General features: G+C 40.6%; 2 long non-coding RNA genes across 2 annotated transcripts in view; one reads left to right on the forward strand and one right to left on the reverse strand.

Moving 5' to 3' along the window:
* LOC138983867 (uncharacterized) overlaps nt 1-15,215 on the reverse strand; it is a 73,647-nt gene that overhangs the window by 39,550 nt on the left and 18,882 nt on the right. The gene's annotated exons all lie outside the window — the stretch shown is intronic.
* The window catches only part of LOC138983862 (uncharacterized), a 6,376-nt gene continuing 5,842 nt past the window's right edge, over nt 14,682-15,215 (forward strand). Inside the window, exon 1 of the long non-coding RNA XR_011461288.1 lies at nt 14,682-14,998. This is a non-coding gene — a long non-coding RNA (uncharacterized lncRNA). The remainder of the gene's footprint in view (nt 14,999-15,215) is intronic.

Consider the following 15,215-nt stretch of genomic DNA (forward strand, 5'->3'; position numbering starts at 1 on the left):
AAAATTAAAAAAGTTAACCAACAAAAGGAGGTCGGAAAACTTCAGCACGTGATAATAAAGATGACGATGATGATGATGATGACGATGATGATGATGATGATGATGATGATGATGATGATGATGAAGATGAGGCATGAAGAGCATACATATGTGGTTATTCATAAAATCAAATGCATACTATGCAGGTAATTATAAATACAAGCTGGTAGCAATCGAACATGTAGCAATAGTACAGCAAAAATATGTTCAGAATATACAATGCACAGCATATCTTTGGCGTAATACTAAGTGTGGTAAATCAAAAGGCGTTAAACTCAGACATTAAGTGGTTTTTAACACATTTTTTTAAAACTTTTTAATGACTTTAAGTGCTTAAAGGATGATGGAAGTGAAGAGAGAGAGAGAGAGAGAGAGAGAGAGAGAGAGAGAGAGAGAGAGAGAGAGAGAGAGAGAGAGAGAGAGAGAGAGAGAGAGAGAGAGAGAGAGAGAGAGAGAGATGAGGGCGGTCTTCAAAAACAATAAGATCAAACTCGACAGACATGTCAATCAAAGCTTTCTCTGCCTCTCCCCATGTACATCATAAGTACACACCAACAGTTAGATTCTGTACAGCTTCTTCCCCCTCCCACCAGCCAGAGTTCAATATCCTACCTCCATCCCCAAACCCACCACCTTCCATCCGCCCTACCACCCCCCCCCCCACCCATCTTCCCCCCCCCCCCCCCCCGCTCCTCTCATCCCGACACACATCAGGTTTTCGATGTAGATGCAGCAGGATTTGCTTGCGGTCTGAGATGAAGAAGAACATCAATACTAAACTAATCAAGACGACCCAGGCCAGGCCGCCACACCAAAGTTCTCCGGCGAAAATGACCGGGAAATGTATTAGAAAAAAAGGTAACAAAATCAAAGCACTAGAACAAAGACACTTCAGCAATGACAGGATTTCCTATAGATTGCCCTCGCGTTGGGATTACAAAACCACTTTTTTTTTCTTTTTGCATTTAGTCAAGTTTTGACTAAATGTTTTAACGTAGAGGGGGGAATCGAGACGAGGGTGTGGTGTATGTGTGTGTGTGTGTGTGTGTGTGTGTGTGTGTGTGTAGAGCGATTCAGAGAAAACTACTAGACCGATCTTCATGAAACTTGACATGAGAGATCCTGAGTATGGTATCTCCAGATGTTGTTTTCATTTTCTTGATAAATGTCTTTGATGACGTCATATCCGGCTTTTCGTGAAAGTTGAGGTGGCACTGTCACGCTTTCATTTTTCAATCAAATTGGTTGAAATTTTGGTCAAGTAATCTTCGACGAAGCTCGGACTTTGGTATGAGTTTGCTCATTAAAGTTGTCATTAAAATCGATTTTTCGCAAACAGATTTACAATTGATTGCATCGTATTCTTCATCACATTCTGAATCTAAAATATATACATATGTCATGTTTACTCTTAAAATGTGATCACAATTAACAAAAATAGATTAATTAATCTTACGATTAAAATTTAAGAAATCGATCCAAAAATGATTTCATCTTAGTCTTTATCATTTCCTGATTCCAAAAACATATAGATATGATAGGTTGTATTCAAAACAAGCTCAGAAAGTTAACAAGAATACAGAAAAGCGCGCTTTCCTGCTTAGCACAATACGCTACCGCGCTAATCTGTCGTGTCAATATCACTACGTTTTGCACGTGGGAGGTGAGCGATTTCCTTCACGCGGGGATTGACGAAGCTGTACTGTCTTGGTGAAAAAATACAGTGCGTTTAGTTTCATCCCGTTACTTCGACAGCTTGACTAAATGTAGTAATTTCGCCTTACGCGACTTGTTTTTACATTTAGTCAAGTTTTGACTAAATGTTTTAACATAGAGGGGGGAATCGAGACGAGGGTCGTGGTGTATGTGTGTGTGTGTGTGTGTGTCTGTCTGTCTGTGTGTGTGTGTGTGTAGAGCGATTCAGACTAAACTACTGGACCGATCTTTATGAAATTTGACATGAGAGTTCCTGGGTATGAAATCCCCATACGTTTTTTTCATTTTTTTGATAAATGTCTTTGATGACGTCATATCCGGCGTTTCGTGAAAGTTGAGGCGGCACTGTCACGCCCTCATTTTTCAACCAAATTGGTTGAAATTTTGGTCAAGGAATCTTCGACAAAGGCCGGGGTTTGGTATTGCATTTCAGCTTGGTGGCTTAAAAACTAATGAGTGAGTTTGGTCATTAAAAATCTGAAAATTGTAAAAAAAAATATTTTTTTTATAAAACAATCCCAATTTACGTACATCTTATATTTTATCATTTTCTGATTCCACAAATATATAAATATGTTATATTTGGATTAAAAACAAGCTCTGAAAATTAAAAATATAAAAATTATTATCAAAATTAAATTGTCCAAATCAATTTAAAAACACCTTCATCTTATTCCTTGTCGGTTCTTGATTCCAAAAACATATAGATATGATATGTTTGGATTAAAAACACGCTCAGAAAGTTAAAACGAAGAGAGGTACAAAAAAGTGTGCTATCCTTCTCAGCGCAACTACTACCCCGCTCTTCTTGTCAATTTCACTGCCTTTGCCGTGCGCGGTGGACTGACGATGCTACGAGTATTATACGTTAATTGGATCTGTGATCCAAACATGGCTTTTGGTCAATCGAGATGGAAGTTTATTCCACGAGCCCGTAGGGCGTGTGGAATAAACTGCCATCGATCTAATTCACTGGTCTTAGGGTTTTTGTTTTCAAAGAAGAAAGAAACTTGCTTGAACACGGACCACTTCTCCGAGCAAAATCAACAAACCTAATCACTCGCATTCCACCTCAAGTCTCGGCCAACCAAGACTATGCCTACTCGTAGCAAAGCCGCCGAATGGTACCGTAATCCAAGAATAGTGACGTAAGAGAATAGAATGTCGTCTTTTGATTTGGAATTTGACGTGTTTCAGAACTTCTTCTGGACAACTCGGATGGTCTTCTGCGTAGTGGTTGGCACGAGATTCTTTTTCTTCTTCGACAGTTCATCCTCCGATACTGTAGCAAAACGTTTCATCGTTTTTTCACTTTCGAGTATGCGGACGACTGAACTTGACCGCTAAAAAGTAGTCCTTTCGGAATCATTACGCCGAGTCTGAACATGAGGTCTGAACATTGTTTTTAGGCAGGATCTAGGTGAAAGCGAGGCTGTTCTTAGAGAGAGAGAAATACATGTCGAGACATTTTTTAATGTCTCGACATTTATTTCTCTCTCTCTCTCGACTGTATACAGAGATAAGAACAGCCTCGCTTTCACCTAGATCCTGCCACCCAGACCAGAATACACATACGTAATCAAAATGCTGCCAAATCAGGTCCCGCAACCTGTTACACGACAACTGACTAACCCCCTTTCACGAGTTCAAATTCGAAATCAACTGATACATGTCTTGTTCCGAAACTCGACTACGACCGAAAACATGGCTTGGTCAAGTGGGTACCATCGGAGGTCAAATACGAGTTGAGTGGTGGCTGCATCTTTGACCTTATATCAATTCAAATATTGCATATGTATTCATTTTTGGGATTGAGGGAATACATGCACTGGAACCACTTTCGTGTTAGTTATTTAATTTCAATTTCAAGCCAAAGTTTGGTTTCAAAATTGATTAATGTTTTTTAAGCTGCCAGGCTAAAACGCTATCACATGGTCAGGAGCGGGCCAAAGAATGATTAAAAAAACCTTTCAATCTGCTTGATTGAAAAATGCGGTTGCCACAGTGCCGCCTTATTTTTTTTAAAGTGAGGTAGGACGTCATGAGAAAATCATCTGGGTCTTGATTTCTAGTTTACGGGAATACATTTGTGTAAATTAAAAAAGAAACTAGTCGAATAAATAAACCCCACGTTAGGCCAAACAAAAATATATGTTGGTTTAGGGTAACCAGACTAAAACTAAAACTGTTTTTTCCTTTCTCAAAAAAAAAAATAAATAAAACATCTGGCACATTTTGCGAACCATACCGAGACTAAAAAAAAAGGGCGTATACTTTGACAGAAAACCATCCGATGCAACTGTCTGCGTAATGACTGTCTCGTGAAGGACTAGCTAATGCTTAAAGGTAATTTTAGAAAGAGTGAGAGCTATGTTGGAACATTAGCAGAACCTGCTTCTCCAAAGATCGTTTGCTCTCGTACAGTGCATTTACCGTGTGACGGGTTGCTTCATGCGATTCAATGGGCGATCTCATTGTAACGATCAAATTATACGATTGAATCGCGGCAGTGTCACGGCCCCATTAGTCTTGCGCAGTAGGAATTCTCCTGAATTGGAGAACTCTTTATGTAGTTTTGACGTCTGCAGATAACACGTATATGATGTGATAGGGTGGAGTGGAAGGGTGAAAATAGGCCAGGAAGCATAAATGAGACGCCAAGACAGAGGTTGCGATAACGTGACTTTTAATTAACGTACACCAGAAAGTAGACACCAGAAAGTAGACACCAGAAAGCAGACACCAGAAAGTAGACACCATAAAGTAGACACCAGAAAGCAGTGTAGTTCCTTCCTCAATATACAGCCGCACACAACTCGTCGGAACTCGAATTACGATCCCGGTCGAAAGTCACTTCGCTGATGTAAAACCAGCTCTAAAACGTTTCTCACACACACAAAGTCCCTTCAACAATCCTCGAATCAATCCTTCGCCAAAATACGGTTATAATGGCCCAAACTACACTCCTTGCCTTGATTATAACAGAAACACAAACATCGTTCAACTACAACTGGAACATCACAATCCAAGATACGCACACTGACACGTCTTCACTCTTCGAAATCACACCGGGTACTCATCAAACCCACGCTATCATTCTGACTCTCGCGCGCACCCGTTCAAACAATCAACCAATAAGAAACCAGCCTCCATACACACCCACAATTAGCTACAACACACAATAATCATAGCGGGAGACACAACTTGGGTCAGGGGAAGATAATAGACAGGGAGTAAAAAAGAGGGACAATACTAGACAGGGAGTAAAAGAGAGGGACAACAGTACATGAAATCGCCACACGGCTACATAAACACGTGTAAGGCGGACAATACAGTGTTCTAGATGCACGGACGTGTAGCAAAGACCTGTACGTGTACGTGTAGATATTGTGTCACCCGTGACTCACTTTTTTTTCCAATGTTCCAAATCATACGTTGTTGTGCTCCCACCAGACTGCAGATCTTGGCAAACGCGTGACGTAAACACTAGATTTGATGACGTTACCTGTACACGTTCCTGTACAGGTGCTGACTAGTGCCACATCTAGATCCTGCTACTGTTATGTTTTCCTATGTTAGTCTGACTCTACAATAATCAGGGGCGGATCAGTTCATTTTATGGGGGGGGGGGGGGGGGAGTTCCAAAAGTATATTGTGAAGATATGGTGATGATAATTAGTTTTAACGTCTTCTTAGAACCAATTGGCCTATCTTGTGACAGGTAGAGTTGATATGCTTTATGGGGGGACAGGACACTGGAAAGACATGCAAACAGAGAACACATATGATCGTGTTATGGATCTGGAAGTCTGTTGTTGCGATATTTCAAAATGGGAATGGAAGTAAAGATTTTGTTGGGGTTGTTGCCAACGCGAAATATAGTTGGAGTGGAGCGGTTTTGTAGGCTTATTTGCTTTTTATTTATGTAAAATATTTTTGAGATTTTTGGATAATGCCAAAATAATGTAATAAAGAAGTGGCTGAATAAGTAAATAAATACGTAACTAGAAACATAAAAAGAATTATTAGCCAAATAAGAATATTGAATATAACTTGCTAAAATAATATATTAGAATGGGAAATTATGTTTAAATCCTTCATTCTACCACACTTTGATTATTGCGACATAATATGGGACAACTGTAGCAAAACCCTAACAGATGAACTCGAAAAGTTAAACCTAGATGCAATACGAACAATCATCGGAGCTGTCCGCGGAACCAGTCACTTTAAGCTTTACGGAGAATCTGGACTCCAATCATTATCTGAAAGGCGTAACCGTCATAAACTAACAATGTTCCATAAAATTATTCACGACAAGACCCCCCCCCCATACCTACAAGCAGCACTCCCACCTCTCGTAGCAGCCAACAACCCCTACCACAGACGCCGCCCCTTAGAACGAAGTATACCCCCACATCGAACAGAAACGTACAAAACATCCTTTTTTCCTTCGACAACAGTACTCTGGAACCAACTACCTGAACAAATACAGTTAATCGACTCCCTCGGGGAATTTAAACATTACTTAACAAAAGACGACACACAAATTCCCGTTTACTTCTACAGTGGCAGTCGACAAACACAAATAATCCACACAAAAATGAGACTTAATATTAGTGATCTAAAGAAAGACTTAGTTGAGCGACACCTTGCGGAAAACAGCGCATGCGACTGTGGTGATGGAACAGAAACTGCTACACACTTCTTACTAGAATGCCGTTTACACTTAGCTGCAAGAAACAACACAATCAACAAACTAACCAACAACCTCATACACACAGATATTCTACTTCATGGAAACCCATTCCTTGCAAACAAAAATTAACAAAAAAATCTTTTTAACAGTGCAGGAATTTATTGGACAGTCCGGCCGTTTCGAACAGATAAACATGTAAAGTGAAAGCAAAATCGATAGTCTACTCGTCTCTCTCTCTCTCTCTCTCTCTCTCTCTCTCTCTCTCTCTCTCTCTCTCTCTCTCTCTCTCTCCCTCTCTCCCTCTCTCCCTCCCTCTCTCCCTCCCTATCTCTTACTCGCTAACACCATAAATATTATATATGTATTCTTAAACGGATTTTTGTTTTGATGTACAATTTTCATTCAATTTTCCTTTCATGTTTGCTTGCTTTTCATTTAAACTGTACAATAGCCGCCATTTATATGTAATTTTCTAGAAAACTGTAAACACCACTATAAGCATTATGCTTGTTGAACATTGTTTACTCAATATCCGTTTTTTGTAAATAGTGCACAAACGTTGAATAAAACAGTTTAAACCAAGCACACGGCAGGTTGTGAGATTTTGGTATATTTCTCCGCACGTACCGTTTTCCTCGTTGTCTCTGAACTACAGAGATGAAGAGATTTCGTGTAAACTGAGCCCCTTGCCATTGTGCCCCGAAGGCACAATCTGTCACCATGAGCACAATGCTTCTTCTTCGTCTGCGTTCGTGGGCTGAAACTCCCACGCCGTACACTCGTGGTTTTGCACGAGTGAAATTTTACGTGTATGACCGTTTTTACCCCGCCATTTAGGCAGCCATACGCCGCTTTCGGAGGAAGCATGCTGGGTACTTTCGTGTTTCTATAACCCACCGAACTCTGACATGGATTACAGGGTCTTTTCCGTGCGCACTTGGTATTGTGCTTGCGTGTACACACGAAGGGGGTTAAGTCACTAGCAGGTCTGCACATACGTTGACCTGGGAGATCGGAAAAAATCTCCACTCTTAACCCACCAGGCGGCAGCGACCGGGATTCGAACTCACGACCTCCCGATTAGGAGGCCGACGTGTTACCACCTCGCCACTGCGCCCGCACAATGCAAGTAGCATCCTTTCATTCTGGACCAAAGCATTATAGATCCATCCAGGTGTGTTACTGGGATAAGAGCATGTATCCCCTTAGATACATACCAACAATCTAAAGGCTGAAATCATTCTGGGTTTTTGTCCCCAATGCAGTAAACACACACACACAAAACAACAACCACACACACACAGACACGGACGCACGCACGCACGAACGCACGCACGAACGCACGCACGCACACACACACACACACACACACACACACATACGTGTCTGAGGGGGGGATATCTGGACATTTGCCACAAAGAAATATGTGTTATATCTGGACTTGTTTATTTCTAAAGCTACAGACACGGAGTGCGAGTGTAAACATGTGTGATTGACTTTAAGAATACTTTTTGAGATTTAAAAAAAAAACCCACTCATTATTGAAAGTTACACACCCAAAAATAGAGATTCTGAAACACGTGTTATATCTGGACATCTGCCACCTAAAAGTGAGTGATAGCCGGACATATGACCGGAAAGCTGTAAATACTATCAACTTTAAGAAAATGGCGTTACATATGCGTGGTAGTACAAAAAAGCTACCAGTAATCCCAATTTTTTTTTTTTTTTGACAGGGACAAACCAAGGGGAACTTTAACGTCTCTCGGCGTATTTTTTTGAGACAAATGTCTCCGCAGCTGATAGTTGGTAGCCTTTATTGGATGTCGTTATTCAAATGCAATCCGTCAGAGACAGAAAGCTTAGAAAGGAATTACGTTGTATTGTTTTCCTGCTTTGCCTGGCTCAGGTCGGAAAATTCAGGACCAAAATGACCCAAGGTGCAACTCATTCCTTTTGATGAGTTTCAAGTTTCTTATAAAAGTTTTCGCAGCTGTTGGTAGACTTTATTGGATGTCGTTATTCATATGTATCCGTCAGAGACAGAGAGCTTAAAAAGGAATTACTTAATTGGTAGACTTTATTGGATGTCGTTATTCAAATGCAATCCGTCAGAGACGGAAAGCTTAGAAAGGAATTACGTTGTATTGTTTTCCTGCTTTGCCTGGCTCAGGTCGGGAAATTCAGGACCGAAATGACCCAAGGTGCAACTCATTCCTTTTGATGAGTTTCAAGTTTCTTAAAAGTTTTCGCAGCTGTTGGTAGACTTTATTGGATGTCGTTATTCAAATGTAATCCGTCAGAGACAGAGAGCTTAGAAAGGAATTCCGTAATTGGTAGACTTTATTGGATGTCGTTATTCAAATTACAAACCGCCACAGACAGAAAGCTTAGAATGTTTTTGTTTTTGTGGGGTTTTTTTGCGCATGAAAAGACTTCAGGCCAGATTTTCTTTACAAAACCGGGGAGGTAGGGTAGGGGAAGGTTGTTTTTTTGAGCATGAAAAGACTAGGTGTCTAAAGCAGAGTTCCACTATACTTTTTGGTTTGAAACGTTCACAAATGCTTTGGGTATTACCAAATGTAGGCAACTAGATGCTACAATGAATATATAAATATATATCGCAATAATTGATCATTTATGTCAAAAAGTGGAGATTTGTGCGCATGTTCGGGGTTATGCTCGAGACAGACAAACACAGAACACCCAAACCCTAATGGGGAGCTGGGCCAATGTAAAAGCAACGTTTTGGCGTCAAAACATTTTTCAGATTGCTTCTAGATTTCTCTCAAAATTAATTAACTAGTTTAATCGATGTGCCAGCTCTGAGCAATAGCAAAATGGGCGGATCTTAGGTTTGTTCCAGCTCTGACGCAATTCGCAAAACGGACAATATAAGGCCAGTATAGATGAAATATGTACTCCTGATGATAGAATAGCATATATTTAACACTTCCTATCAGTGGATGCATCAAAGTGATGAAATCTTCATGTTATGCGGCAAAAACGAAATGTTCCAGCTCTGAGGTGTTTGATCTCCCTTTCCCCGTCGCGATATAACCTTCTTGGTTGAAAACGACGTTAAACACCAAATAAAGAAAGAAAGAAAGAGCCGGGGGAGTAACGAGCTGATCCCGAATATATGATAAATGTTATGACCTTATGTTTTAAAATAAAGTCTTGAGACAGGGGTTCCACTGTAGCATACACAGGCTATGGTAGGATTTAAAGGCAAAAGTGTTTACAAAAAAAAAAGTACAGGTTACTTAATTTTTTTGGTGTAAGTTAGACACGAAACCAGCACAACATAGTAGCAGAATGATAATACATGTATTTTGAAGGAATATGGAGCCTTGGAGGACAAAATAAACAACAAAAACCACTACTACCACAACATTTACTTTTTTTTTAATATCAAAGTTCTAAGAGAAGATTTTTTTTCTAAAAACTGAGCTTGATTTACAAAACCTGACTGATACAAAAGCATAAAATCCAATATATGTCAGCAAACATAAAAACAACAAAAATATTAGTTTTAATTTAAAATCTAGCTGTTCTAAATTCAAAATAGAGTTAAAAAGCAACTAGCTCATGTCATAGTAATAAAACAACCTCATATTATGTTAAACTGCGAAAAAAAAGTGTGTGTGAACAGGGATTGTTACTCAGGTTGTATCCGGACAAACACAAAACACAAAAAGTAACACAATGTGTGTTATATCCCGACATTTTGCTAAATTGTGAAAATGTAGGCAAATTCAATTATTTATATGTATTACACATTATTTCAAGCCTCCATAATTATTTTGGAGTGATTTTGAAGACGTGTTTTATTTGGACGTCGAATTAAAATTATGAGTCCAAGTAAAGCGCTAAATTTCGCGCGGGAGTCGAGCTATCCCACCATAAACACACACACACACACACACACACACAAACAAATACACACGAATACACACACGAATGTATGTATGGGGTGATTTATATAGCGCTTGACGTACTCTAAGCGCTTTACATATTAATTTCTGCCGTGTGAGATGGAATTTTTTACACACTATATCACGCATTCACATCGGCCAGTAAATCTCAAGCCAATTAAGGCGAATATTTACTTTTCACCGCCTATTATTCCAAGTCACACGGGTATTTGGTGGACATTTTTATCTATGCCCATACAATTTTGTCAATCGTGGGATGTTTAACGTGCACACCCCAATGTAGTGTACACGAAGGGACCTCGGTTTTTCGTCTCATCCGAAAGACTAGCACTTGAACCCACCACATAGGTTAGGAAAGGGGGGAGAAAATTGCTAACGCCCTGACCCAGGGTCGAACTCGCAACCTCTCGCTTCCGAGGCAAGTGCGTTTACCACTCGGCCACCAAGACCAGAATACACATACGTAATCAAAATGCTGCCAAATCAGGTCCCGCAACCTGTTACACGACAACTGACTAACCCCCTTTCACGAGTTCAAATTCGAAATCAACTGATACATGTCTTGTTCCGAAACTCGACTACGACCGAAAACATGGCTTGGTCAAGTAGGTACCATCGGAAGTCAAATACGAGTTGAGTGGTGGCTGCATCTTTGACCTTATATCAATTCAAATATTGCATATGTATTCATTTTTGGGATTGAGGGAATGCATGCATTGGAACCACTTTCGTGTTAGGTATTTTAATTTAAATTTCAAGCAAAAGTTTGGTTACAAAATTGATTGATGTTTTTTTAGCTGCCAGGCTAAACCGCTTTCACATGGTCAGGAGCGGGCCAAAGAATGATTAAAAAAACCTTTCAATCTGCTTGATTGAAAAATGCGGTTGCCACAGTGCCGCCTTATTTTTTTTAAAGTGAGGTATGGCGTCATGAGAAAATCATCTGGGTCGTGATTTCTAGTTTACGGGAATACATTTGTATACATTAAAAAAAAAACTAGTCGAATAAATAAACCCCACGTTTGGCCAAACAAAAATATATGTTGGTTTAGGGTAACCAGACCGACCCTAAAACTGGTTTTTTCCTTTCTCAAAAAAACCCCAAAACACTGGCACATTTTGCGAACCATACCGAGACTAAAAAAAAAGGGCGTATACTTTGACAGAAAACCATCCGATGCAACTGTCTGCGTAATGACTGTCTCGTGAAGGACTAATGCTCAAAGGTGATTTTTAGAAAGAGTGAGAGCTATGTTGGAACATTAGCAGAACCTGCTTCTCCAAAGATCGTCTGCTCTCGTACAGTGCATTTACCGTGTGACGGGTTGCTTCATGCGAGTCAATGGGCGATCTCATCGTAACGATCAAATTATACGATTGAATCGCGGCAGTGTCACGGCCCCATGCATTAGTCTTGCGCAGTAGGAATTCTCCTGAAGCGGAGAACTCTTTATGTATAGTTTTGACGTCTGCAGATAACACGTATATGATGTGATAGGGTGGAGTGGAAGGGGGAAAATAGGACAGGAAGCATAAATGAGACGCCAAGACAGAGGTTGCGATAACGTGACTTTTAATTAACGTACACCAAAATGTAGACACCAGAAAGTAGACACCAGAAAGCAGACACCAGAAAGTAGACACCATAAAGTAGACACAAGAAAGCAGTGTAGTTCCTTCCTCAATATACAGCCGCACACAACTCGTCGGAACTCGAATTACGATCCCGGTCGAAAGTCACTTCGCTGATGTAAAACCAGCTCTAAAACGTTTCTCACACACACAAAGTCCCTTCAACAATCCTCGAATCAATCCTTCGCCAAAATACGGTTATAATGGCCCAAACTACACTCCTTGCCTTGATTATAACAGAAACACAAACATCGTTCAACTACAACTGGAACATCACAATCCAAGATACGCACACTGACACGTCTTCACTCTTCGAAATCACACCGGGTACTCATCAAACCCACGCTATCATTCTGACTCTCGCGCGCACCCGTTCAAACAATCAACCAATAAGAAACCAGCCTCCATACACACCCACAATTAGCTACAACACACAATAATCCTAGCGGGAGACACAACTTGGGTCAGGGGAAGATAATAGACAGGGAGTAAAAGAGAGGGACAATACTAGACAGGGAGTAAAAGAGAGGGACAACAGTACATGAAATCGCCACACGGCTACATATGTAGAGGTTACATGCCGAGTCTCAGTGATTATTAAAAATAATGGTCGAAGTTAGCGGATCATGAAAAATGCGAGCTTCAGCGAGCTTTTTCATGACCGCGAACTGAGACCATTATTTTTAATAATCACTGAGACGAGGTGTGTAACCTCTTTATTCCTCCTTTCTTCAGTTATTCAAAGAAAACAGGAGTTTTTGTGCGAAAGTTTCATCGAATCCGACTCACTCAACCAGTCAACCTGCGCAGGCGATCGATTGATGCGCGGTTGTATAGTTCCGTGCAAATCATTCCATTCTGTTAACCTGAAGAGACATTAAACCCCAAAAACCAACCAACCAACCATTCTGTTAACACTTCTTGTCAGTTTCCTTGTTTTGGACTAAAATCAAGTACACAGATATGCTGTTATTCTGCTGTGGCGGTAAAGGCAGGTATTGTGTGTTCTGTTTATGTTTTAGTATCGCTTAAGATAATGTTCTTGCGTCAAATGGGACTAGCAGACGAACTTTTGCACCCGTGTTCCAACGTTAATTACTGTATGAAGTTCAGTTTTCTGGGGAAAATAGTGTATGAAACCGCTTTATGTTGTTTAAATTGATGAGATGTGTGCATTTGGTTGCGTGTGATCTGTTTATAAAATGAAATATTGTTGAAAACTGACCGTCGGATTGCAGTCAGTGTTGTCGAAGAAACCGAGTTAAAAGAAGGGGAACTACTCTTGTCGCGAGAGTATGAGTTACTTGCCTTGGGAATTTGCTTGTGATGAACGGTTTGTGCACAGCAGATCTAGATTCAGAAAACAACCGAACTCATGGATTTTATATGGATATTCATGTGTTCAGGCCTGTAGTTGTTAATTTAAATGCGGTATGTTTGTATTGTTTGCTCCAGAGATGTATACTTCGTACGTATAGAGCGTTCGGAACTTTTCAGTCGCAAAAGTAGTACCGAAACAGAACAGCTTCTCAACCCATTGCACTATCGAGGATTCAGGCTGTTGCTGGCTCGTTATTTGTTTGGTTGCTGGGTCATTATCGAAAAATAACTAGCTCTACAAGTTTACAGAGGTAAAGAAGCAGAGGGGGGAATAAACACGTGTAAGGCGGACAATACAGTGTTCTAGATGCACGGACGTGTAGCAAAGACCTGTACGTGTACGTGTAGATATTGTGTCACCCGTGACTCACTTTTTTTTTCCAATGTTCCAAATCATACGTTGTTGTGCTCCCACCAGACTGCAGATCTTGGCAAACGCGTGACGTAAACACTAGATTTGATGACGTTACCCGTACACGTTCCTGTACAGGTGCTGACTAGTGCCACATCTAGATCCTGCTACTGTTATGTTTTCCTATGTTAGTCTGACTCTACAATAATCAGGGGTGGATCAGTTCATTTTATGGGGGGGGGGGGGGAGTTCCAACAGTATATTGTGAAGATATGGTGATGATAATTAGTTTTAACGTCTTCTTAGAACCAATTGGCCTATCTTGTGACAGGTAGAGTTGATATGCTTTATGGGGGGACAGGACACTGGAAAGACATGCAAACAGAGAACACATATGATCGTGTTATGGATCTGGAAGTCTGTTGTTGCGATATTTCAAAATGGGAATGGAAGTAAAGATTTTGTTGGGGTTGTTGCCAACGCGACATATAGTTGGAGTGGAGCGGTTTTGTAGGCTTATTTGCTTTTTATTTATGTAAAATATTTTTGAGATTTTTGGATAATGCCAAAATAATGTAATAAAGAAGTGGCTGAATAAGTAAATAAATACGTAACTAGAAACATAAAAAGAATTATTAGCCAAATAAGAATATTGAATATAACTTGCTTAAATAATATATTAGAATGGGGAACTTAAGTTTAGGTAGGAGGGCGGTGTATGTGATTTAGCCTTGTTTGAATAGAGCTAGAAAGATATGGGTGTGAAGGCGCGAAGCGCCGAGCCGACGGCGCAAAGCGCCTAGCTTGCTAGGGGGGTCCGGGCGCATGCCCCCTCGTCCGCCCCTTATAATGACGTCAGTCCTGTTATACATCTTCACTTTGTCAGTCACTGAGTGTGACAAAACACGTGTAGGCCCTGAGCACATGGAAGGCGGAGGTCTAAATTGTTCTGTGCGGCTTTGGTTATACACGTCATGCCAGTCTGCTCCAATAAAACAGACTCGAGAATGATGACGTCACATCTGACCAATCGCGGTCTTGCTGTCTGCCGATGAGCAACACTAGAGACGTGTATGTCACAGAAAGGACGGTGGGTGGGGTTTAGCGAGGTGTATTTAACGGTGTGCATCTAGCTTCCTCCGTATAAACACAGGCTAAACCACGGTCTTAATCAGTGATACATCGAGTTAAACAACAGTATACAACTGATAACGTTTTTTGGAACAGATCTTTCTACTGCAGGTACGTAGTAGAGAGAGGGAGAGAGAGAGAGAGAGAGAGAGAGAGAGAGAGAGAGAGAGAGAGAGAGAGAGAGAGAGAGAGAGAGAGAGAGAGAGAGAGAGAGAGAGAGAGAGAGAGAGAACGAACGAACGAACGAACGAACGAACGAACGAACGAACCAACTTTATTTTTCGAGGGTAATGGAGTAGATACAGCAAATATCTTTTTTCATCCAGCC

Source organism: Littorina saxatilis, linkage group LG13 (genome assembly GCF_037325665.1).
Source record: "Littorina saxatilis isolate snail1 linkage group LG13, US_GU_Lsax_2.0, whole genome shotgun sequence".
In the NCBI taxonomy this organism is placed as follows: Eukaryota; Metazoa; Mollusca; class Gastropoda; order Littorinimorpha; family Littorinidae; genus Littorina; species Littorina saxatilis.